This window comes from Polypterus senegalus, chromosome 1, assembly GCF_016835505.1.
Source record: "Polypterus senegalus isolate Bchr_013 chromosome 1, ASM1683550v1, whole genome shotgun sequence".
Taxonomy (NCBI): domain Eukaryota; kingdom Metazoa; phylum Chordata; class Cladistia; order Polypteriformes; family Polypteridae; genus Polypterus; species Polypterus senegalus.
Window position 1 is genome coordinate 245930414 of NC_053154.1, and position 25449 is coordinate 245955862.

General features: G+C 37.6%; 1 long non-coding RNA gene across 1 annotated transcript; it reads right to left on the reverse strand.

Moving 5' to 3' along the window:
• Positions 1-245: 245 nt before the first annotated feature.
• LOC120540520 lies at positions 246-25449 on the reverse strand. Its single transcript, XR_005635818.1, has 4 exons — positions 25340-25449; positions 2102-2170; positions 1856-1963; positions 246-590 (listed from the first exon to the last, which is right to left on the reverse strand). It is a non-coding gene; the product is annotated as an uncharacterized LOC120540520 (long non-coding RNA).

Here is a 25449-nt window from a genome sequence, read left to right on the forward strand (position 1 = left end):
CTAAAAATGAATGGATAAACCTCAAATGTTTAATCTAAAAGAGAGGCTGTTATCACATTGGTTGGAAAATTGATGAAAAACATCTAGCAACATTACTTTTACAGATACAAAAATATGTCAACAATGTACAAGTTCCAAAAAATTATATGAAGATCAAAACTATTACGTGAAGAAATACTGTATAAATCCTGCGGTGGGTTGGCACCCTGCCCTGGATTGGTTCCTGCCTTGTGCCCTCTGTTGGCTGGGATTGGCTCCAGCGGACCCCCGTGACCCTGTATTCGGATTCAGCGGGTTAGAAAATGGATGGATGAATACTGTATAAACCTCTTTTCAAATGCAGCTTAGTAATTGTCTCGTAACAGGAAGCAAGTGGCACAGCCAGTGAGACGGTCAAACCTGAAGGAAGGCAGAGGCACAACTACCTGCCTATTCTGTTCACTTGGCCCCAAAGGAATATGCAAGATGATAGGAAAGATAGAAGGGCAGTTTGCCTCAGGGTCACTCCAGGGCACAGATCTCTGCCTGTGAGGATATTACAGGTTGAACAATAAATATTAAAGAGGACCAGGGTAAACAGATGTTGAAGTCTATGTTTAGTGTTAAAGAAAGAAAAGAAAAGAATGAAACAGTCTATTAGTATTGTAGTGACAGAGTTCAACTTACATAAATATGCACACTTAATAAAATATATTTAATTCTTTTAAATGTTATTATAAGAATGTATTGTCATCATTTCTAATTTTTTGAAACAATTTATTTTATTCATGGTGCTTCTGTACTCCTAAATGCTTCTATGTTCTTGCAAAAACTATTAATTCAAAACTGATTTGTGACAATTATGCTTTGAGAGATCAGAAAATGAGCTTTAATGAGAACTACAAACTCTGGTATTCTATTTTTTATGTCTTTCTTTACTATCTTCTTCAATCACTGTGTATACAGCCAAAGGATATGATATGGCAACTGCCAAATTTTGGGAGCTTCAAACCATGTGAATCACAAAACTTTCAGGAATATGTAAAGCAAGCTTTCTTCTATATCTGCCAAAGGATAAAGATAAAAGGCAGTAGTAAAGACAACACTGGATAATGCTGAAGCATTTTAACTTAACCCATAAGAAAGAATGTAGTAGGTAGGATTCAATAAGGGAAAAGGAAATTATATTATGAATGCTTTTCCTTTTCATTCCTCTTGTCTCTCTTTTCATGTGAACAGGAACATATAGAGTAAGTAAAGTCAGCTTTGTTGTAATAGTATATTAAATGAAATAATAAGCAATAATATATATTTTTATAGGTCTATATAAATGAGAAAGCATTGACAGAAAGGCAAAAGATACAAGATATACACCAAATTGTTTTCAGATATTGGTTAGTTTTCACAAAACAGGTTATATGCAAATAAAATGACCATCAGGGTCTGGAATCATTAAAAATATATATTTTACCCTTACATTTACATTTAGAGTTTAATTTCATAGAGTCAGTGTATTACAATTCTGCAAGTCAATGTGTCATATTCTTGAAATTTTATATAAGTGCATCAAATGAAATCTTATGAAAATGTCACAATCTGGACATTGTTTTAAGATTTTCCAGCCTTTTCTTTGACCTATAAAAATAATGGAGACATTGTTTTGTTTTTTTTTTTTTTGGTGAAGAAATTTAATGACAAAATAAATTTTTTGATTTAGGACATTTATAAGATGCAATTTATGATATATGTCTTCCCAAGGTGCCATTTTTTTTATAAACCTGTTTGTGATACAGAGCTTTGATTTACATGTACACCCCGCAATAATGACCAATTGAACATTCATTGATTATTATCAGCAAGGGCTGAGGCTGGTTACCTCAGTATCAGTATCTCAGTGGTGGCCAAGGCTGGCTACCTCAGCCTCAGTGTCTAAGCAGGGGCCAGAGGGATGCCTGTATCCTTCAGCTGTCCCTCATTATTACCCCTGGAACAGATAAACAAATGACAAATCACTCAAACAAGCACAGCTCGCTATTACATCCATCACTGGGGCTGATGATATCAATAAACGAGGCAAGTTTCAGTGAGATAACATTCAAACTTAAATTTAGTCATTACTTACCGAGTATTAGGAGTCAAAACCACCACGGTTTCTGAGAGAGAGTAAAAGAAACTGAACAAAAGATGAACCCTGAAAGAAAGTAAAAAGAATGCTCAATAGCACAAAGGAACTGAAGCCTAATGATTAATTTGTACATTGTAATAAGTATGGCGACAGAAGAGACAGACACGCACACATAGACCACTGCGGCTACTTGACACCAAATGTTTGAGATGTGCTTTTGCCTGCTACAATATCTTACTGTCATTTTCACTGTTGTATTAATATATGGCATAACAACAGCAACACAAAGTTAGATAAACACTGTGGTCTATGTATGCTTTGCATGCTTGTATTTCCAATCAGACACCAATGTTAACTTTCTTTAGTTATTTGTTTACACTTGCACTTAGAAGGTGGATGTTGTGAGCTGCGTTTGTGATTTTATTGGTGTCATTAGACACATTTTCTGGTTTGGGTGTTTTGAGTACTCCAATCTCCATCACCTTTGGCTCTTCAACATTAACTCTCTTAATGGCAGGATTTTTTCACCTCCTTTGATGGGGTATCACACATCGTTTACTTCAAATCCATATTTTGGAAATCATATTTTCATGAACATAGCTGCCCATTCTTTCAATCTTAAATTGACTTCTACATTATTGTAATAAATGAACAACTGAACACACATGGCACCTGTGATAATGTAGCATTCATTTTTACTTCTAGTCCATTGATAAATTTGAATGCCAGTGTATACTTTAACGCTACAGAAAGGTTTTTCTCTTGCATTAGGTTATATTTATTTTTAACAGGTGTAATGTACTCTATGCACACATGAAACACACTTATATGTTTAAAAGGGGTCTTTTAAGAGACTTTTCGGCTGTACACAGTTCCTTATAATGAGAAGCTTGCTCAGTGTCAGACCAAGTTTACAAAAGCACCATTTTGCTGCTTGAAATCACTTCCACAACAATTTTGTCATCACTGCCATGACAGATTGGATTGGGTTAGAACTATAACACCAATGAGCCTTCTAATTTTCCCCATCCAGTTTCAGGCAAAATTCAGTCACTATTGTCTCCAGATGTCTATATTATATGTAGGGCTCAGCGACACTTTTGCCGACCTTTCAGCAACTAAGCTTACAGCAAATTGTCAGGTGCTTGCATTTCCTTTTTCATACATTTTTGCTAAACTCCTATTTTAATACACACAATTAAAAGTAATGCTAGTTTTCCCTTATGAGCTCTAAAATAAAGATATACTCATCTAACCTAAATTATCTTAAAATAAAACAATATTACAAGTCTTATTTAATAAACTGAAAAAATTAAATTTGTATCCCTTGAGTGATATAAGAAAGAAGAAAATCATAACTACAGAAAAAGCACAATGGAGGAGTTGTTAGCTTTACTGCTTACTCAAGGAGACTAGATTCAGCTCACAGCCCAAATTCTGCCAGTGTAGAGATGTATGTTGTTTTGTTGTACTCTAGTTGTACTGCCACTTTCTGAAATTACACATTCTGAGTTAAATGGTCATTCTAATTGGGGCTGATATGAGTACTGTGGGTTTTTGGAGGAGTGGTCTCATCTATGGCTGGGTCTTGCTTTATGCCAGCAGTCACCAGGATGGACTTGAACTTGATTGCTGGTTAGGTGCATATATTTTGGGACCGGTTGTATGCCACACTTAAGTTTTTTACAAGTGCTACTAAGATACAGTATATTACAATTATTTAATATATGTTCTACATCTGGTGCACAGCTATGATGAAAAAGTGAGTGGAGTGAGGAATCAAACCTGCGTTTCTGCCATATAAAATTCAAATCCACCAAGTGATTAATCAAAGCAAAATGTTCACCATATTCTTACATGAGAGGGAAGTGTAGGGAATCTATTCCAGGACATTTTTCGAAACTGCTGTAATTCTCGGGAAACCGGGAACGGCCAAGCTCACATACGTATATAGCATGTAAAAGTGTAAAAATCGATCAAGAAATAACAGGTTTATTGTTGAAAATAATTAAATGGCACGGTTTTTTGGCCCACGGTGTAGTATTTTGCAGATTAATTTAGTCAACCAGCAGCAATCGTCAGTCTCCCGGCTCCAACGAAGACTGAGTACAATGGACTGGGAGGAGTCTGTACTCGGCAGCTCACAAATGCCGGGACAGGGCAGACTTCATTGACGTCTGTCAGACAACAGCTTTGAACAGCAACTTGAAATTGCAATGCGTCAGTCTGTTGCATCCGCATTATCTGTGCCAAGAAACTTGCCATCACAGATTGATGACAAGAAACTGGATGCATCAGTAAAAGCTGAAATGGCGGTGTTTCAGAGCAACGGCATGCGCGGCATTGTTTAGAACAAGTGTATCAGTATCTGATCAGGTAGATCTCGTTGCATTCAAAAAAAATTTTTTTTAAACGTTTATAGCCTCCTTATGGCATTTGCCACTTGATTGACATACAGGGTGGCCAGTCTGAGATCTCTTTCCTTCTAACACACTGGTCGTCCCACATGCACCCATACAATCAGATTGTGATTCAGACTACAAATGCCATGAATGTAATTACACCGATCTACATGCTGTCAAATAAACAAACCACACGCCGTGGCACAACGTAAAGGGCGAAACTCGTGTCGCGTACTCTTGCCATTATTTGACTGTAAAACTGTGCAATATACAGAGTAATGCATATTAGCCCTTACAGGTATGTATATATATATATATAAGGGGCACCCCTTAACTAGATACATGTATTTACAGGTGCCGGTCATAAAATTAGAATATCATGACAAAGTTGATTTATTTTAGTAATTCCATTCAAAAAGTGAAACTTGTATATTAGATTCATACATTACACACAGACTGATGTATTTCAAATGTTTATTTCTTTTACTTTGATGATTATAACTGACAACTAGTGAAAGTCTCAAATTTAGTATCTCGGAAAATTAGAATATTGTGAAAAGGTTCAATATTGAAGACACCTGGTGCCACACTCTAATCAGCTAATTAACTCAAAACACCTGCAAAAGCCTTTAAATGATCTCTTAGTCTAGCTCTGTAGGCTACACAATCATGGGGAAGTCTGCTGACTTGACAGTTGTCCAAAAGACGACCATTGACACCTTGCACAAGGAGGGCAAGACACAAAAGGTCATTGCTAAAGAGGCTGGCTGTTCACAGATCTCTGTGTCCAAGCACATTAATAGAGAGGCAAAGGGAAGGACAAGATGTGGTAGAAAAAAAGTGTACAAGCAATAGGGATAACCGCACCCTGGAGAGGTTTGTGAAACAAAACCCATTTAAAACTGTGGGGGTGATTCACAAAGAGTGGACTGCAGCTGGAGTCAGTGCTTCAAGAACCACCACGCACAGACGTATGCAAGACATGGGTTTTAGCTGTCGCATTCCTTGTGCCAAGCCACTCTTGAACAAGAGACAGCATCAGAAGCGTCTCGACTGGACTGCTGCTGTGTGGTCCAAAGTTATGTTCTCTGATGAAAGTAAATTTTGCATTTCCTTTGGAAATCAAGGTCCCAGAGTCTGGAGGAAGAGAGGAGAGGCACAGAATCCATGTTGCTTGAGGTCCAGTGTAAAGTTTCCACAGTCAGTGATGGTTTGGGGTGCCATGTCATCTGCTGGTGTTGGTCCATTTTGTTTTCTGAGGTCCAAGGTCAACGCAGCCGTCTACCAGGAAGTTTTAGAGCACTTCATGCTTCCTGCTGCTGACGAACTTTATGGAGATGCAGATTTCATTTTCCAACAGTACCTGGCACCTGCACAAAGTGCCAAAACTACCAGTACCTGGTTTAAGGACCGTGGTATCACTGTTCTTGATTAGCCAGCAAACTCGCCTGACCTTAACCCCATAGAAAATCTATGGTTTATTGTGAAGAGGAAGATGCAATACGCCAGACCCAACAATTCAGAAGAGCTGAAGGCCACTATCAGAGCAACATGGGATCTCATAACACCTAAGCAGTGCCACAGACTGATAGACTACATGCCACGCTGCATTGCTGCAGTAATCCAGGCCAAAGGAGCCCCAACTAAATATTGAGTGCTGTACATGCTCATACTTTTCATGTTCATACCTTTCATTTGGCCAACATTTCTAAAAATCTTTTTTTTGCATTGGTCTATATTCTAATTTTCCGAAATACTGAATTTGGCACTTTCATGAGTTGTCAGTTATAATCATCAAATTTAAAAGAAATAAACATTTGAAATACATCAGTCTGTGTGTAATGAATGAATCTAATATACAAGTTTCACTTTTTGAATGGAATTACTGAAATAAATCAACTTTGTCATGATATTCTAATTTTATGACCGGCACCTGTATATGACAGCATGAACTGCTTGTAGATAAGGTTAGTCTTTTATTGGTGTCAACATATTGCAGTAGTTTAATTAAAAATAAGTGTCGGTCGTTCTAAAACCGTTCACATGTGAGATGTCTGTGCACTGTGTCATCCCCGGGAGCCCGGGATTCCCGGGAATGACATGCGGGATTCCCGAATTCCCAGGAATGGATAAACCCGTCCGGGAATGGATTGCCTATGAGTGATTGCGTATATAGGGTGGTACAAATCTAATGATGCAATTTTCATTACGCTATAACTTATTAAGTTTTATATAGAGCATTCAAAAAAATTATTTTTGTTGCCGATAGATGGCAGCACCTGCCCTGCATTCCAAAATAGCGGGGAGACAGTTGTCAGTCGAACAGCGGGTGTTCGCCTATTCATAATTGCATAATTAGATCTGGACCACCATGTCGAACAAGAGTAAATAAAGTAGTGATACATTACTGTATGTGAGTGCTACTGAAACTGTGAAAAGAAATAGGAAAATCATTATTTTATTACCTATTTTGTTATATTGTTAACTGTGCAGTAATAATTCATTATTATTCCTATGCTGCTTTGTAGATGGTCACAGATAGGTACACCTTAAAGGATTAAATATCTTTGCTGCTAGAATTTATTCATTTTTTTTGCTGAAATATTTATATATGTTTATAAAATGAATACTGTATATTAAGACTGATATAAGAGAAAATTTTGGAACTTTCCTTGAAATTATTGTTTGAAAAATACTATAGCCAAAATGAGAAATAAGGCTGTAAATAGTGACGCATAAACAAAAACAAAAAAAAAAGGTTTTATTTTTGCATCTTGCACATGCACTTCAAGATCTAACAAAGAACTGTTCTAAATGAAACCTTACTACAGTTTTTATAAATTACATGCCAGGAAAGTGCTCTGTTTTTATCTCAAATCGAAAAACATAGGGGGTGTGGGGTGTGTGGAAACTAACTGTGTGATCCAATTGCTGCCTTCTATATTTACAGTTTACCTAAAGAGATAAAGTCTACCCAGCTACTAGAAACCTGCCAAGGTTACAATATGAAATATATACATAATTCATCTGCATCATAAAATAATAAATATACTGGTAGGCAACTATGCCCCTTAGGTCAAAAATTAGTACATAGTTAGCAGCTACTGTAGTTTCCAATATGTGGCTTTAGTGTGCCTGAGTCTAATCAAGCAGAAAAACAGGAACCAGCCTTTAGAGGACATTGGCCTTCTGCACAACATGTTATTGAAAAGGCACACACTCACTCACGCTGAGCCAATTTACTGTTACTAATCAAGCTAACTGTATGTGCTTGGGATGTGTTAGGAAACCAGATGACCTGGACAAATCCCACGCAAATATAGTGACTGGCACAGACATCGAACCACAGAAATGCGAGACAGTGGCACTGTGTTACTATGCCACCTTGAGCCTGAATACAAATCTCTAAACTGAAGATGCATCACCCATCAATCATATTAACTGATATTTCTGTAAGTTAAATTAAATGCTTTGTTACCTCATAGGTTCCATAAACCTTTGTTGATTTCTAAATATAAAAGCACTACTGTACAGTATAATGAAGAGGCTCAGTGGCAATAGATCAAAAAGCTACATTAAATACTTTTACCTTAAACACTTAAAGTGTGGTGTGATTCAGTATTTTTAACAAAAATCGTAAAGAACTGCTGGAAATAAAGTGTAAAATTTGCTTTCAGCAGTTCAGACATACTTTTAAGCACTGGTTATTACCTTGGCTATCTGAATTGCTCTCATCATCAAAGGGTGACAAAAAACATTCAACCATAAACTCTAATGGAAATTAAAATTTGTCACATTCTCTCTCAAAGTACAATAACATTTCTGAAGCAGTACTTGCCCTAGAAGCCAGTGTTTTTTTGTGATGTTTCAGTCCTTTTATATAGCACAATATAGTTCAGACAAACTCAAAGCAAAGCAGGTATGAGCCAGAAATCTGAAATCCCTAACAGCTTCCATCAATATGACAACAACAATCCTCAAAATATTTTACCTAAAAAGATGTCAAACTATGATTTAAGCAAAGTCTAAAGAATTTGTTTTATTTTTAGATGTTAGTTGTTCTATGCTATGAATACTTCAAAGTCTTAGTTCTTTTTTTTTTCATTTTTACTGCATCTTGTTATAGTAGAGCAGATGGGCAACAGTCAGTCTATAATTAGCACATGGTGGCAGTGAAAGCGAAAATCATAAAATAAAACCTGACGATTAAAATATACCACGGATTCAAAAAGCAACCTATTTGGCTCATTATCTGACATTTGCAATGTAAATAAGAAACATGACAGATAACAAAATATAAAGGTATATAGGTTCAATGCATTAATGTGACTTCCACGTGAATGTACAATTTGTAGGTTCTCTAAAAAAATGATGATATTCTCAAAGGAAGCATGTATTTATGCTACAATCTTTTTTGGCCCAAGCAGCACAACTATATTTATCCTCTTTATGTCAGAGAACTCTGCAGCAAAAGTGGGCAAAAGCTGTTCTCAACCAGCCAATTTGTTTCATTTCATGCATTAACCCTGAAAGCTTCCAGTTGTTTGACTAATTGCTGGCAAGTAATCTAATTGAACAGATTATGATGTGGACCAGCATTCTGCATGAAAAGGTTTATTAGAATGAGCTGTAAACAACAACTCAGATTGTAATTAAAAATTAACAATGGGTATTTCTTTGTTTCCTAACTGTTTTGTTCCAAATTAATTCCTTGCAGAGGCAGCACTGATGAGAGTTGTAGCAGCAAAGAAAATGCCTCAATGATATAACCATCAACATATATAATTTACTTTGTTATGGCTGTCTTAAGAACTGTATAGTAGTGACTTAATTATTAGGGGGATCGAGACTCAGGTTTGCTTCAGGGACAGATAGTCTTGTACATTCTTGCTGTGGACAAACAAAGAAGACTGAAAGATTATTGTGAGCAAGGAAATAGGCCAGAAGATGAATAAAAAGGGGCAAGGCAACAGAATAGTCAAAGAAACACATATAAGAAGCATTAAAACTATAGGGGCTATAATAATAAGGGCAAAAGACAGTCAAAAACAAAAAAGGCCAAAAACAAAGCAACACCTGAATCTAAACTCTTTAAAGCAACCAACTAACACTAAGGATTGATTTGAAAAGAGATTTTATCCACTGGAGGATACTGAGGTTGCTGAACATTACCATTTTTTATACTAGAAGCTAAATTATATCATAGCCGCAACAATCATGATTACGTGGCCCACCTAGATCAGCGTTGTTGCAAGTTATATACATAAAACAAAATAAATTAAACTAGTACTAATAAAAAGATTGGTGGCGTGCATTTCCTGCTTGTCAGAGATTGCTGATGCATCCTAATGAAAGACTGCATGTTTTATAGAGATTGTTGGTGTTAGATTTTGGTTTCTTGATTTTGAATTTTGCCTTATGTATTGGGTTTTGGTGCTAGGTATTCTTGCCCTTCTGGTAACAAAAAAAGTTTAATAGCATGGATTTTGAGCAGATGCAGCAAAATTTTAAAAAGTAAACTACAATAGGATTTTAAGTATGGAAAAGAAGTGGAGTAGGTAAAAAAACTTTTTTTTAGTCCACATCCCAAAATTTAGATGCAGTAAGAAAGAAAAGTCTAATTGGATTTGAGTTGCACGGTAAACCAACACTGAAACAGTAACAGAAAAAAAAAAAACAATTTTTAAAATGGTATAATATCAGCATTTTGTTAATTTCGGTATCAGAAAGTGGAAGGTAGTGCCTCATAATAACTATTCATGGTGGCTCTAAAATCCGTACTGACCCCTACTCTCTTTTCTGTTTCTTTTTCCGGTTTCTTTGTGGTGGTGGCCTGCGCCACCTCCACCTACTCAAAACTTCATGATGCTCCAACAATGATGGGTGGATTAAAAGGCAGAACTCTACGTGACCATCATCATCAAGTCCTTCCGTGAGAATCCTAAATCCAAAGAGGACTGTTTCATTTATGTTAAGTAGAATGCCCAGAGGGGACTGGGCGGTCTCATGGTCTGGAATCCCTACAGATTTTATTTTTTCTCCAGCCGTCTGGAGTTTTTTTGTTTTTTCTGTCCCCTGGCCATTGGACCTTACTCTTATTCTATGTTAATTAATGTTGACTTATTTTATTTTCTTATTGTATCTTTTATTTTTCTATTCTTTATTATGTAAAGCACTTTGAGCTACTGTTTGTATGAAAATGTGCTATATAAATAAATGTTGTTGTTGTTGCTCAAGCACTTTGCAGTCAGTCGTTTATTAGTGTGATTGAAACACTATTCCCAAGTCCATCAAGCTCTTCAATGAAATGAACACAATCTAAATGCAATGAGGTGTGTGGCAAGGCAGGGAGGCATGCAATTGAGCTGCGGAGTTGGGAGGCACTTGACTGTGCAGTGGAGCAGGGTGGCTGTTCTGAGATGGGTGAATAGGGAGTTATCCATTGTTTGCTTTAGTACTGTTTTGGTACCGGTATTGAAGTCTGAAAGATGGTATCTATGCTGAAGTCAAAATTTTAGTTTCGATCAAACACTACAGTGGACATCTATCTTGTTCAGCTGAATGCTCTTAGGGGTACAGTGAGCACTAATTAGGATGGGTCTGAAATCTCTGAATGTGTCTTCTTGTTGCAGGTAGGCAACAGAAGTGGAGGACATTCCCAGACAGGACAACCAAAGATTTATTCTGTAATGCCACTCAATAAGGCCATTGTGTATTCATGATGATGACTTCCCCTTCTGGCTATCTGGAAGTGAGGCACCTGCATCTCTTTAAATTTTGTATTAAAACATTATGTTTCAGCCTGGGTCTTCTGCCCCTCTCTAACTCTATAAAAGTGGAACAGGTAAAGTGAGTGCTAATTTGGATATTGCCACAACAAAAGCAAAAACTCTGACTGAGTGACTGCTCCAAGACATGTTTAGAGGTCAGAAACAAGGGTTTACATAAATGGGTCAGTGTGTGGACAGTCAAAGACTTAATGTGAAAAAGCGACTCAAGGTTTACTGAATGTCTCCCAGAGGCCACACATGAAATGTGACATTGACCCAATGAAGGAGTAGAAAGCAATAACTCCAAAAGGCAAAATTTATGACGAACTGAGGGAATGTGGTCTTTAATGGTTTTAACAGTAAATGTTTGTCTGACCTACCTCAACTTGATGATCAACATGCTACAGAGCACATTAGTGTCCATCACTGTAGAATAATCTTACACTCATATACAGGCATGACATATTTTATTAGCAACTTTTTATTAATATAATCAAAAAACAAAATGCCAGAACATGAATCAATAATATGTTAAATAAACAAAAAAACACTACCCCCAGTCTCCTGTCCTGTGCCATACCACCAGGAACTGTAGCAGTGCCAACCCACTACACTCACATACCTGACCAAGGCAGTGATTGCATCAAAAGTTTGTGCTCATGAATAATTTAAGTTTGAAAGCAGCAGAAACCTAGCCATGCTCAGAGTCGCTGGATACTCCGCTGATTTGTGATACAAATCAAGTCAAGAATCAAATTATAAAAGCTATATAGCTAGTATAGCCAATATAATCAGGCCTGTCTAGGTAGGGTCTTCCATCTAGAAGCAAGAAGAAGTTTATCAGAGGCTGTGCCTAAGCACAAGAACATATGATCTGGAAAAGCAACACCTTCACCTCACTCAACCCATTATGTTCAGTCTAGGTCATCTGTCATTCCAAATAAAACTGGAAAACAGACAGCAAACCCCTGACCAAAAAGAAGATGTAGAGGAATTGTGGACCTTATGCAGTTAAGTCTGGGAATAACATTTATTGTCACAATGGCCAGAGTGGACTGAAAACACATTTTAATGTTTGACCATGACTAGATTGATGATTTGATATTTGCAAAGACGCAACAAAATTTAGAAACTTAATTCACAGAAGAGGATATGTCAATGCTCAAATGCTTAAACTGATCAGTAGTGGAGATAAACACAGAGAAAGTAGCAGAATGAAAAGGGGTGTTAAATGCAAGTAGGGAGGGTTTCAGTAAATTAATTTCAAACCCTGACATAGTTTGAAAGGATTTGAAAAGGTCCAAAACATGTACAAGATCCTTAGGCATTTTCTTTAGGTATTGGAGTTTGTCATCAGTGTAGAGATAAATTTTATGATTCTTACTATGTAGTGAAATGTGAGTAAGTAATATAGATGCATGAATGGCCTCGGCCATACCATTTTATGAGCATTCACTTGTATATGTCTTTGTTATATTATTTTATATGTATTTTTATCCTTCTTAAACTTTAGAAATCAAAATATATTGTAGAATATGAAACTGAAATTTAGCTGAATTATTTTAAAATGTAGATGTTATGCTTGGGGGATTTAACCTTTAGTTTTCAGATATCTTTCTAAAACTAGCTATCTGCACTCTAAAGTTACATTGCCTTTTTAAACCACATGACCTAGAAAGGCTAGTTAATTTGACTTAAGTGGAATTGACCACCATAATACATCATTGCCAGGCTGTATAAATCACCTCTTACTACCTCTGAATTAATTTAGAATTTTTTAAAGTTTCTTCTGTGTTTTTTAACTATTTCTTTTTTTCAGAGTGTTTCAGAATAAAGATTTCATCTTCTTAAGTATTTTGTGGATTTAAATTAATTTTAAGGATCCTAAAAATGTTGCAGGTCATGAAATACTGCCATTCTGTGTTTTGCTGCCATTTACAGTTACCCAATGAGAAGGAGGCATGGTCTCAGAGCGCGGCACTAGTCAGGCAGTATAAAGGTCAGCATCACATTCTCATGTGTTTAAAAGTGAATTTGTGGTTATTTTGAAACTTTAGCTTTATTTTCTCCACTCTTCTTTTGGCTAGCGCATTTGGGTTTGTTTTATTTGGTAATATATACTTTTTTAAGGCCCCTTGCTTATATTTAGATTCTTATTTTTGGATAATCCATCTCCTGGGGCCTCATGTATAAACGGTGCGTACGCACAGAAATGTTGCGTAAGAACTTTTCCACGTTCAAATCGCAATGTATAAAACCTACACTTGGCGTAAAGCCACGCACTTTTCCACAGTACCTCATGCCTTGTCGTACGCAAGTTCTCCGCTCGGTTTTGCAGACTGCCGGCACCCAGCGTCAAAGCAGTGCTACTGCTCCTGTGTGGTTACTCATTATTTTCATGACGCGGCTTTATAAATACACCGAAACTAACAGCATATTGTTTATTAGTGTAACACATCTGATTGTAATTAACTCTTATCAATATAATGGTCCAGGGAACAGCCATAGTATTCCAAATACCATAACTGATCTAGTGTTGTTACTCTCACTGCACCTTCTTCTTCTTCTTCTTCTTCTTTCAGCTGCTCCCGTTAGGAGTTGCCACAGCGGATCATCTTTTTCCATATTACTCTTACTGCACGACTCGGAGTATTTATATCACTGTATCTGAGTGTGAATCACAGCAGCAACTGATCGGAAAGAGAATTATCGGTATACAGCTTCAAGGACACGCTGTCTCAGCCACTGCAAAACGTTTTAAAGCCTTTCCTGTACAGACCTCGTGGTTCAGAAACAGTTAAATCCCAAGAACTTTAAATGCACTCAATCAATTGCTCCTTGTAGAACGGTTTGTACTTATAAGTACAATCACCCTACTGTAAACTTGCACTATAGTTATAATTATAATGTATTTACATATGATGACAATATCATTTTTAAGGTGGAATGCAGCAAAATATGTTTGTTAAATTATACAGATAAAACTTTAACTTCGTTTAAATAATCTATATTCTTCACTGGGAGTGTCGTTAAGGATAGAATAATTAAACATGTACTATGAAGATATTTCAATGTTCTTTAAACGTTTTGAAGAATCGGCGCTAAGCTTACAGGTGGCTCAACTTCTATTACAGAGCTGATTGTGTGGCGATCGGTTACTTGGGGAAAGAAAAGCACTGACTGCAGTGAAGGCTACGCCAATATATATTGAATATCAAACAGAAAGAGAAAATAACAACATAGCTAAAAACGCAGCGACATATTTCGGCAAACGTTAAATGCTTGTGTCATGAGCACGAGGCGGCTATGTAGTGTCTGCAACGGACGTGGCCATCCACCGTGCATAAGCTGCCTTACTGACATTGACGGACGAAGGAGCCACCGATTCTTTCTCTGCCCAGTGCCACCACAAGCCTAGAGCCGCCCCTGTACTGCTGCAATAAATTATTTAATCGAAGTGAAACACATGTTTAATAACGTGCTAAATCCTATCATCATGAAAATGACATCACGTATACATCTCAGTATTTTAGTTATTCAGAGAGCTGTAATATCACGAATGTAATGGACTCTGTGTCCAGTTGGAGGAAGAGAGCCGGTTTAAGAAGCAAGTAGTGATTCACACACATAGAGCACATAGAAGATCAAATACAAAACAAAGCATTTAACGTGCTACTTTAATTACGATGTGATTTGAGAAACTGGTTAATTAAACGATTTTAAGATGAAGTTTATGATGTTCTACTTTAATGACAAAATAAACTACGTGATTAAAGTGGAAATGTCGAGATTGAAGTTGACATTTCGTGCTTTTTCCCCACCGTGTGCCTTTTTTCTCTCTACCCTAATAAGCTTTCATATGACAGTGACATCAGACAGTGGGCTTACAAACTCGGCTTCTCACGGCGACTTTGATATGTGACTTCTTTTTATTTCCGCACTGTGCGATTTTGTGAATGTGAGCTTTCAAGTTTCTCCAACACGCTATGTCACTCGATCAACTTCCTTTTGTTGATTATACCACGGTTTATTTGAACAAATAGTATGTTTTTCCTTTGCCTCCACTTGTTATTCGCTGAAATTCTTATATTTTCCCCTGTGCTTTTCCCATTGTCTTTTCACAGAAGGCTGAGCTTAAGGGCGATTTATATTGATTTGCATATTCAAAGAGACGTAATTCTGGGAGGAGTTGGGGCGTTACATAAAGCGCGTGCACGAGCGTTACTTTTCACGCTGATCGGGATTTAGGGAGTGGAAGAACGTGGAAGTTGGAGTACGCACAGATTCCTGCATCTGGATTTTTCTGTGCGTAAGCACATTTCGGCTTTTGTGCTTACGCCATGTTATAGTGCGAGTTCTACGCACGGCGTTATACATGAGGCCCCTGGTTATTCTTCCCTTCTGTTTCTGCCTTATTCTATTACCAGTAGAATACTAGTTCATTATTAACCAAAAACACAAAAACAAGGATCATAAGCAGAGCTAAGAAATATTGCTATGTAAACCTATTTTTTAAATTCCTTCACTGGTTTCCAATTAATTTTACAGCTGCTTTTAAAATCCTCTGTAAGTTTACAGTTGTAAATTGTTTAGCCTTCGCCACCTTACAGAATGTATTAGTTCCTATACTTCATGGCATACAATGTGATTTCAAGAAACAGTCTTCCTTACTATGTTGAGGAAAACTAACACTAGTGTTGGAGGCTGAGCCTTTAGTTACAGAACACCAAAACTCTAGAGTGATCTGCCCACTAATATTAAAAAACTCAATTGATCTCCACATTTAAATCTAGAGACTCATTATTTTAGCAAGGCATAACTCCAGGGGAAGCTACTGCAGAGGCTGTTTAAAATTACTCTGTTATATTTTAATTAACTGTAATAACTGCTCATAAATTGAAATTACAACTCTTTATTTATTAAAAGTGAGTTTGATGTACTAGCATAAATTCTACTGGAATAAATGGTACTGTTCCGCCCATCTCTTCATTTATCCATTTCTTACAGTCCCCTTGTCAACATCAAGAAAATCTTAAGTCTACTTGTAAATCAATAGCACGTCCAAAATATGAACCCTGTCTTGTATGCTTTGTGAAACAAACGCAGACACCTCACTGGGGCAGTTTATAAGAAACAGTTAATCTGAGAAAGTGTGTTTGCTCTCAGTTGAAACATTTATATCAAGAATAAAATTATTTAAACTTTGGGACTCCTTCAAATTGCATTGAATCAGGACCCAAGTACAAACATGGGGTCATGATTTCCAGTGTGCCACCACATTAGTTACTACTTATTTTATTTTTATATTTATTGCAATTATTAAGTGTACATAACCAATCAAGAGCTGCCTTAATAGAATTATATCAACTTAAATAAGCCATATATAAATGAAAGACGTGTGTGTGTGTCTGTGTGTTTGTGTGTCTGTGTGTGTGTGTGTGTGTATGGAGCACTCCGTTCTGCTCACACACAACCACAGCCACTTGATTGTGCATGCTTGTATTTTTTAATATTTTCGACATTTGCATGCACCACACTTCTCACTACTAAAGACCTGTGTGTAGCAAACACCGCCTTGCCACAATAACGATGTGCTAATGACACAGATGAAGAGACACTACCACGAAAGGAAGTAAACACGGTGGCTCATCAATGTGCAGGTGAAACACCTCATTAACGGAGGGTAAGGCTTGAAGTTTTCACTAAAAAAATTGTCTATCTGGAGGTATTTTCTCAAGAAAAATATGCCAGTGATATGGCTCAGATATGGTATTACCACTGTCTTTAATAGCATAGATGGGTCCTTGTCCTCTGCCCTGGATAATTCTAATGAGACAGCTGATACTTCTCCAAGTTCCTAAATATAGTAAAAATGCTAGGGAGTCTTCGGGTTGTTTTTTGTCCCGAAAACCACACACAGCTAGTATAATAATAAATAATATTATCACCAGAGCACTACAATTAGCTGACCTCAATGAATCTAATTGAAAGTTTTTATTTTGAGTTAATACGTAATGCGAGAGTCAGGCAGAGTAATGATTATGATGCTGGAAATTGGAGGTGTTGAATGTTGTTGAATGTTGTTAGTGCATATGTACTGCAAGTTGGGTGTGCAAAGGGTGAGAATGAAGATTGTTGGAGTGAGTTGGATGAAGTGATAAACAGTGCACCCAAGGGACAGAAAGTGGTGATTGGAAGGGATTTCAATCGGCACGTTGGTGAAGGGAACAGTGGAGACGAGGAGGTGATGGGTAGGTATGGTGTCAAGGAGAGGAATGAAGAAGGTCAGAGGATAGTGGATTTTGCCAAAAAGATGGACATGGCTGTGTTGAATATGTATTTTAAGAACAGGGAGGAACATACGGTTATGTACAAGAGTAGAGGAAGATGCATACAGGTAGATTACATCCTTTGCAGAAGAGCTGATCTGAAGGAGACTGAGGACTGCAAAGTGGTGATAGGGGAAAGTGTAGTTAAGCAGCATAGGGTGGTGGTCTGTAGGATGACGTTGGAGATCAAGAAGAGGAAGAGAGTGAGGACAGAGCCAAGGATCAAATGGTGGAAGTTGAAAAAAGAAGACTGCAAGGTTGAGTTTAGGGAGGAGGTGAGACAGGCACTGGGTGACAGTGAAGAGTTACCAGACAGCTGGGAAACTACAGCAGATGTAGTAAGGGTAACAGCAAGAAGGGTGCTTGGTGTGACATCTGGAAAGAGGAAGGAGAAAAAGGAAACCTGGTGGTGGAATGAGGGAATACAGGAGAGTATACAGAGGAAGAGGATGGCAAAGGAGAAGTGGGATAGTCAGAGAGATGTAGAAAGTAGACAAGAGTACAAGGAGATAAGGCGCAAGGTAAAGAGAGAGGTGGCGAAGGCTAAAGAAAAGGCATATAATGAGTTGTATGAGAGGTTTGACACTAAGGAGGGAGAAAAGGACCTGTACCGATTGGCTAGACAGAAGGACCGAGCTGGGAAAGATGTGCAGCAGGTTAGGGTGATAAAGGATAAAGATGGAAACATACTCACAAGCGAGGAGAGTGTGTTGAACAGATGGAAAGAGTACTTTGAGAGGCTGATGAATGCAGAGAACGAGAGAGAGAAGAGGTTGGATGATGTGGAGATAGTGAATCAGGAAGTGCAATGGATTAACAAGGAAGAAGTAAGGACAGCTATGAAGAGGATGAAAAATGGAATGTCTGATGGTCCAGATGACATACCTGTGGAAGCATGGAGGTGTTTAGGAGAGATTGCAGTGGAGTTTTTAACCAGATTGTTTAATGGAATCTTGGAAAGTGAGAGGATGCCTGAGGAGTGGAGAAGAAGTGTACTGGTGCCGATATTTAAGAATAAGGGGGATGTGCAGGACTGCAGTAACTACAGGGGAATAAAATTGATGAGCCACAGCTTGAAGTTATGGGAAAGAGTAGTGGAACCTAGGTTAAGAAGTGAGGTGATGATTAGTCAGCAGCAGTACTGTATGGTTTCATGCCAAGAAAGAGCACCACAGATGCGATGTTTGCTCTGAGGATGTTGATGGAGAAGTTTAGAGAAGGCCAGAAGGAGTTGCATTGTGTCTGTGTGGACCTGGAGAAAGCATATGACAGGGTGCCTCAAGAGGAGCTGTGGTATTGTATGAGGAAGTCGGGAGTGGCAGAGAAGTACGCAAGAGTTGTACAGGATATGTACAAGAGAAATGTGACCGTGGTGAGGTCTGCAGTAGGAGTGATGGATGCATTCAAGTTGGAAGTGGGATTACATCAGGGATCGGCTCTGAGCCCTTTCTTATTTGCAATGGTGACCGGCTGACAGACGAGATTAGACAGGAGGCCCCATGGACTATGATGTTTGCTGATGACATTGTGATCTGTAGTGATAGTAGGGAGCACGTTGAGGAGACCCTGGAGAGGTGGAGATATGCTCTAGAGAGGAGAGGAATGAAGGTCAATAGGAACAAGACAGAATACGTGTGTGTAAATGAGAGGGAGGTCAGTGGAATGGTGAGGATGCAGGGAGTAGAGTTGGTGAAGGTGGATGAGTTTAAATACTTGGGATCAACAGTACAGAGTAATGGGGATTGTGGAAGAGAGGAGAAAAAGAGAGTGCAGGCAGGGTGGAATGGGTGGAGAAGAGTGTCAGGAGTAATTTGTGACAGACGGTTATCAGCAAGAGTGAAAGGGAAGGTCTACAGGACAGTACTGAGACCAGTTATGTTATATGGGTTGGAGACGGTGGCACTAACCAGAAAGCAGGAGACAGAACTGGAGGTAGCAGTATTAAAGATGCTAAGATTTGCACTGGGTGTGACGAGGATGGATAGGATTAGAAATGAGTACATTAGAGGGTCAGCTCAAGTTGGACAGTTGGGAGACAAAGTCAGAAAGGTGAGATTGCGTTGGTTTGGACATGTGCAGAGGAGAGATGCTGGGTATATTGGGAAAAGGATGCTAAGGATAGAGCTGCCAGTGAAGAGGAAAAGAGGAAGGCCTAAGCGAAGGTTTATGGATGTGGTGAGAGAGGACATGCAGGTGATGGGTGTAACAGAACAAGATGCAGAGGACAGAAAGATATGGGAGAAGATGATCCACTGTGGCAACCCCTAAGGGGAGCAGGCGAAAGAAGAAGAAGATGTAATGCTAAATGCATCATTTATAAACTGCTCAGTGCCATTTGGCGACACAGTGAAGCAAGATTCTTCCGAGTAGCATTGACAATATGTAATATTCTGACAGGGCACACATAAACATTATTAACTACTTGTAGGAAGTACTGTATTCAATATTAAGTGTTCGGTAAGCAGGTGTCAGGAATAATAATCAAAAGAAGAACTGAAGAGAAGGGTCATACAAATGTTTGTTTAAAAAAGAACAGGTAAAAAAGTTTAACTCTGGTATGTTGGAAGTTTGAAGCACAGACAAAGTCTGTCTGTTTCATCTTTTGCATATTTGTGTAAATATCATGACCAACTGTCAGCAGAGGTAATGCTATATATACTGTACTGTACATACAGTATATTGGTAAATTGTGCATCTACCTGAAAAGGTCAAAAAAGGCCATAAAAAATGTACAAAACAAAATTCTTTACTGTAGGGACTCTAGTTATATCCTCTACCTTTCAAGTTTATTCAGAGTTACCAGCTTTTTCTCATTTAAAATCTTAAGCTGTACACCATGGCTATTTCATATCTCCAATACCATCCCAAAGAATATAATTTCACATTGTCTAACCAGAGTTGAAAATTTCTACAGTTTTCGGTTGTCCCTGATTAGTACATTTCTCTTTAAAAAAACAGATAGATAATCCTACTATAACAATTTGCCCCACCTCTTTATGACAAACCAGCAGGGAACACAGGGAAGACCACAGGGAAAGAGTTTAAGCTCCAGATACCTTCAGCATCCCCAGAGAGAAACATGAAATTTGTCATTGACTGGACACTGATGCTGTTAACTAGATAATGAACAGGAGCACTACCTGCTTTGAATACTCCAGGAGGATAGAAAAGACCTTGCATGAATTTAAATTAGGTAGATTCTAGCCATTATAGGTGTAAGAAGACCATATAATTTAGAAGGAAATCTCCAAATATTGTGTTGAATAAATAGTCCCAAACATGGCTAGGCTAGGCCATTTCTTCTGTGATCTTTCTTCTGGCTTGCTGAGTACTTCCTAATGTTCACACTACATATGGAGGTATGAGGCTGCACCGAACTAAGACAGCTCATCTGATTTTTAAAATTTTATCAAGTTAATTTAACAGTCTTTAACATAATGCATATAAAGGCACATGACATTATTGAAGTTGTATATACTGTGTTATCACAACAGTCTAAACACAACAGTAAAAATAGTAAATAGAAAAATGAGTTTTATGTCAGTGACATAAGAGAAACTGGAATGACTTGTAGCATTTACTAATTGTGAGGACCTGAGAGTTATAGAGCTCTTTTTTGTAATTTTTCTGCAGCAAATAGCTCAGGAGCTACTCTACATATTCTTACTAGACAGTATTCTGTATCGACATAACGCAAAGCTTCATTCAGCCTATACAGAAAGTATAAAAGGACCCAAGTGATAAAAGAGATGAGAAATAGGAGATCCATGTAATGGTGTTCACTCCACCATCTTCACAACTGCTTTTAGCAAGTCTGCTGCCCCTCCAAACATGATATCCTAGGAAACACCTGCTCATCCAGTAATTTATCCCCATTACAAACATTTATTTAGGTTGTTTATAATCTGCAGCAAAAGATCTTAATAATTTAGAATGGCTTTTGAGAATGCATTCTTTGTAACAATAGTACCAATAGATGGGGAAAGGCCCTATATAAATAAAATGTATCATGATGTCAGTCAAAGTAATACCATTAGGAGTTGTAGCAAATCTGTTAAGCAAAAGAGACAATATAGAATCATAGAGATTATATAAATACTACAGTTCCATTCAAAATTTCAATTAGTGAGTATTTACTTTATATACAGTGTATTAGTGTGCTTGGTAAGGCAGCAAACAATGTAACTAAGCATTCAGTTGGCTTTTTACATACACTGACTGAACAAATTATTAGGAACACAATACTAATACTGGGTCAAGCCTCTTTTTTCTCTCAAAACAACCTCAGTTCTTTGTGGCACAAGATGCTGGAAATATTCATTCGAGATTCGGATCTATGATGACATGACTGCATCTTTCAGCTGCCCATTCATGCTGCAAATCTCCTGTTAAACCACATTCCAAACACGTTCCATTGGATTCAAATCTGGTGACTGGGAAGACAACTGAACTGAACACTGAACTCATTGGCATGTTCATGAGATTACTTTTGCTTTGTGACATGGCCCATTTTCATTCTGGAAGTAGCTAATAGAAGATGGGTAAATTGTGGCCAAGAAGGGATGCACATGGTCAGCAACAATGCTCAAATAGGCCGTGGTGTTCAAATAAAGACTGATTGGTATTGACGGGCCCAAAGTGTGCCAAGAAAACATTCCCCACACCATTACACCGCCAACATCTGTCTGAACAGTTGACACAAGACAAGTTGGGTGCATGGATTCAGGCTATTGGTGCCAAATTCTAACCCCACCATCTGTGTGCCTCAGCAGAAACCGAAATTCATTAGACCAGGTTACCTTTTTCTAGTTTTCAGCTGTTCAATTTGGGTGAGCCTGTGCCCACTGCAACCTCATATTTACTGTATGTTCTTGGCTGACAGAAGTGGAACCTGACGTGGTTTTCTGCTGTTATAGCCCAAACGCCACAAGGTTTATGAGTTGTTTTTCAGCTCACCACAGTTTTGCAGAGTGGTTATCTGAGTTACCATCTCCTTTCTGTCAGCTTAAACCAGTCTGGTCATTCTCCTTTGACCTTTCTCATCAAGAAGGCATTTCAATCAACAGAACTGCTGCTCATTGTATGTTTTTTGTTATTTGCACCATTCTATAACTCTACAAACTATTATTCATGAAAATCCCAGGAGATCAGCAGTTACAGAAATATGCAAACCAACAATCATGCCATGGTCAAAATCACTGAGATCACATTTTTCCTAATTCTGGCTTATGATGCAAACAATAACTGAAGCTCCTAACCTGTATCTGCATGATTTTACGCATTGGTCTGCTGCCCCATGATTGGCTAATTACGTAATTGGATGGATAAGCAGATGTACAGGTGTGCGCGATAATTAGTTCATTGAGTGTATATAAAATGCCTGTCATGCTAAATCTTGGCCCTTGAAAGGTTGAAGGTTGATCTTGGTCTCAAGTGAGGGCTTATGCAGTGATACATATAACATCACCCATGAATTGGTTGGATGTGCTACCTTGTCCATGGTATTTGGTTTTGGACCTTGGCAGGTTAACCTGGTCTGTCTTGTTTCGTGTGAGAAGCTTCTTTGAGGATCAAGTGTTTCTAGTTTTAAAAAAATGTAATAAATACATAGTAATTGTGATAGTATAATGGGTAAATGTCTGCTGAATTCCAACATAACTGGTGGCAGGGGGGATTTATACATAATTTGTATGTTTTTCCTCTGTTTGCATGGATTTGTTCCAGGGGACCCAGATTCTTTCCACAGTCCCGAAACCTGATGTTAATTTGACATGCAATATTAAATTTGACCAGTATGAGTGAATGTGATTTTCTTTTCGTGTACACATATTCCATACAAAGTTGTGGTCCTGTGCTGCACTTCTTTTTTAGCATATAAATGATTGTGGGTTCTAGTAAAACAGAGCCATTTAATTAACTTACTGTATTAACTTTCCATATGTCACATACAGTGGATAATTCAATTCTTACTCACAGTTCCCTTCAGTAAAATCAAGAAACTATGAATAAAATGTAAAAATATAATACAAATGCAAAATAAACACAAACCTAATATAAACATCTACATTAAATAATCAGTAAAACATCCATTAATCAATGGTCCTTTGGGGAAAAAATGAACAGTCTTAAGTTCATATTGTTGTAGATTTTTTAGCCAAGGAGCCCAAATCTGCCAGTGATCTAGGCCAATGTGAAATAATACTGTGCAAAACTGAGTGTACAGGAGAAATTAAGCTAAGTGCCTAGGTAACTACTGAGAAAGAATTTGGATGAATGACAGAAACAGGAAAATAAATTCTGTGTAAGGAATAATTCACGTAAGAGTGGTGTGCACCCATAGTCACTATGGTATACCCAATCAAATTGTTTTCCAAGGAAGGAAGGCAAAGGCAGTTTGTCTAAATGCAGCTCACACACTATGTTGTTTTACTCTAATTCTAAGTGCATCAAGTGAATTTTACTTGACAAACATAGACATTTCCATTGAAACTTGGATGCAACCATCAGGAACGAACTGTCTGCATCGATATTGACTATAATGTATCCCTCTTTATTAACATCTGTAACACAGCCTTTCTTATCATTCAGGGGTAGGCTGGTCAAGGAGGCATGCTGCACAAAACCCTTGCAAAAGCTTTTAAATATAAAATAAAGCAGAACATATAAAAATGAAACAGCAATGATGCTTCAAGACACTGTACTGTACTTGATAACTGAAGAATTGTAAATATGTTTTCTGCGTATGACCAGTTAAGAGATTGGTAGTATGACCTCATGTTAAAAACCTATATATCTATAAAGTTTTGGGACTGTAAAACACCAAAATATCAGTTCAATCCCTGCTGTTGATGCACTGAATGGCTCTTAAAGAGTCACTTTTAATACTTACATTGTTAAAAGATATACAAAGTATATAGTCTAGTGAATTCTTGTCCCATAAATTTTGTTAGGTAAAAATCCAGATGTTCAATAATAATAAAAATCCCATAAGCAGTGTACTAATCTGTTAAGACAGTTGCAGTCAAGCTTTGAACACTTTGAACAAACCAAATGTTAAAACAATCCTTACAAAAGAGAACAAAAGTGCTTAATACACTGAAAACAAATTAACGGGTTAGAAGAGTGTTAACTTTCAAAGTGTCATAAATGGGCTCCAGATGCTGTTCGGCAACTTTTGCAAACATAACCCGTGTTTCCTGGAACGAGCTTCAGGCTGAGTCATATTTTCCCACCAAGGAAAAAAGGTAGTTTAGATACAGAAACAATTCCAGCCATATGTCTGGAACAATCTAGAGGATTTATTCCTTTTTTACTGACAAAATGCATAAAAATATCTGTTGGGACATAGCTATTCACCTCCTCCTTATCACGGCTCATTAATCTTGGTAATAAAAAGTTGTTGGGAAACAGAAAATAGGTGAGATTTTGAGATTCCCTGTTTGTAACTTTGTGCTACTTTATTTCTAATTTGTTTCAGAACAGCAGAACACATTTTACCATGTGCTATCAAATAAATATCATATTAATCAAACATGGAAGCAATTATTATATATTACCCCAGATTCACAAACCCATTTTACTTTAAATCAAATCAAATCAATAATTTGCCTGAAAGACAAAAATCTGTAACAATGATAATTTGTGAATGATAATTCTAGAATACTGTTGACATGAAAAAAAGAAGACTCAATTAAAGTAAGTAATGTCTTAACACCACAAAGGTTACATACTCACCAGGATGATTCATACAGGCAGGGTGGCATAACGATTAAGGTGTTGGAATGTAAACCACGTCTGCCAATTCAGCCCTCAACACTGATCCCCTCAGTGAGTCACTAAACCTG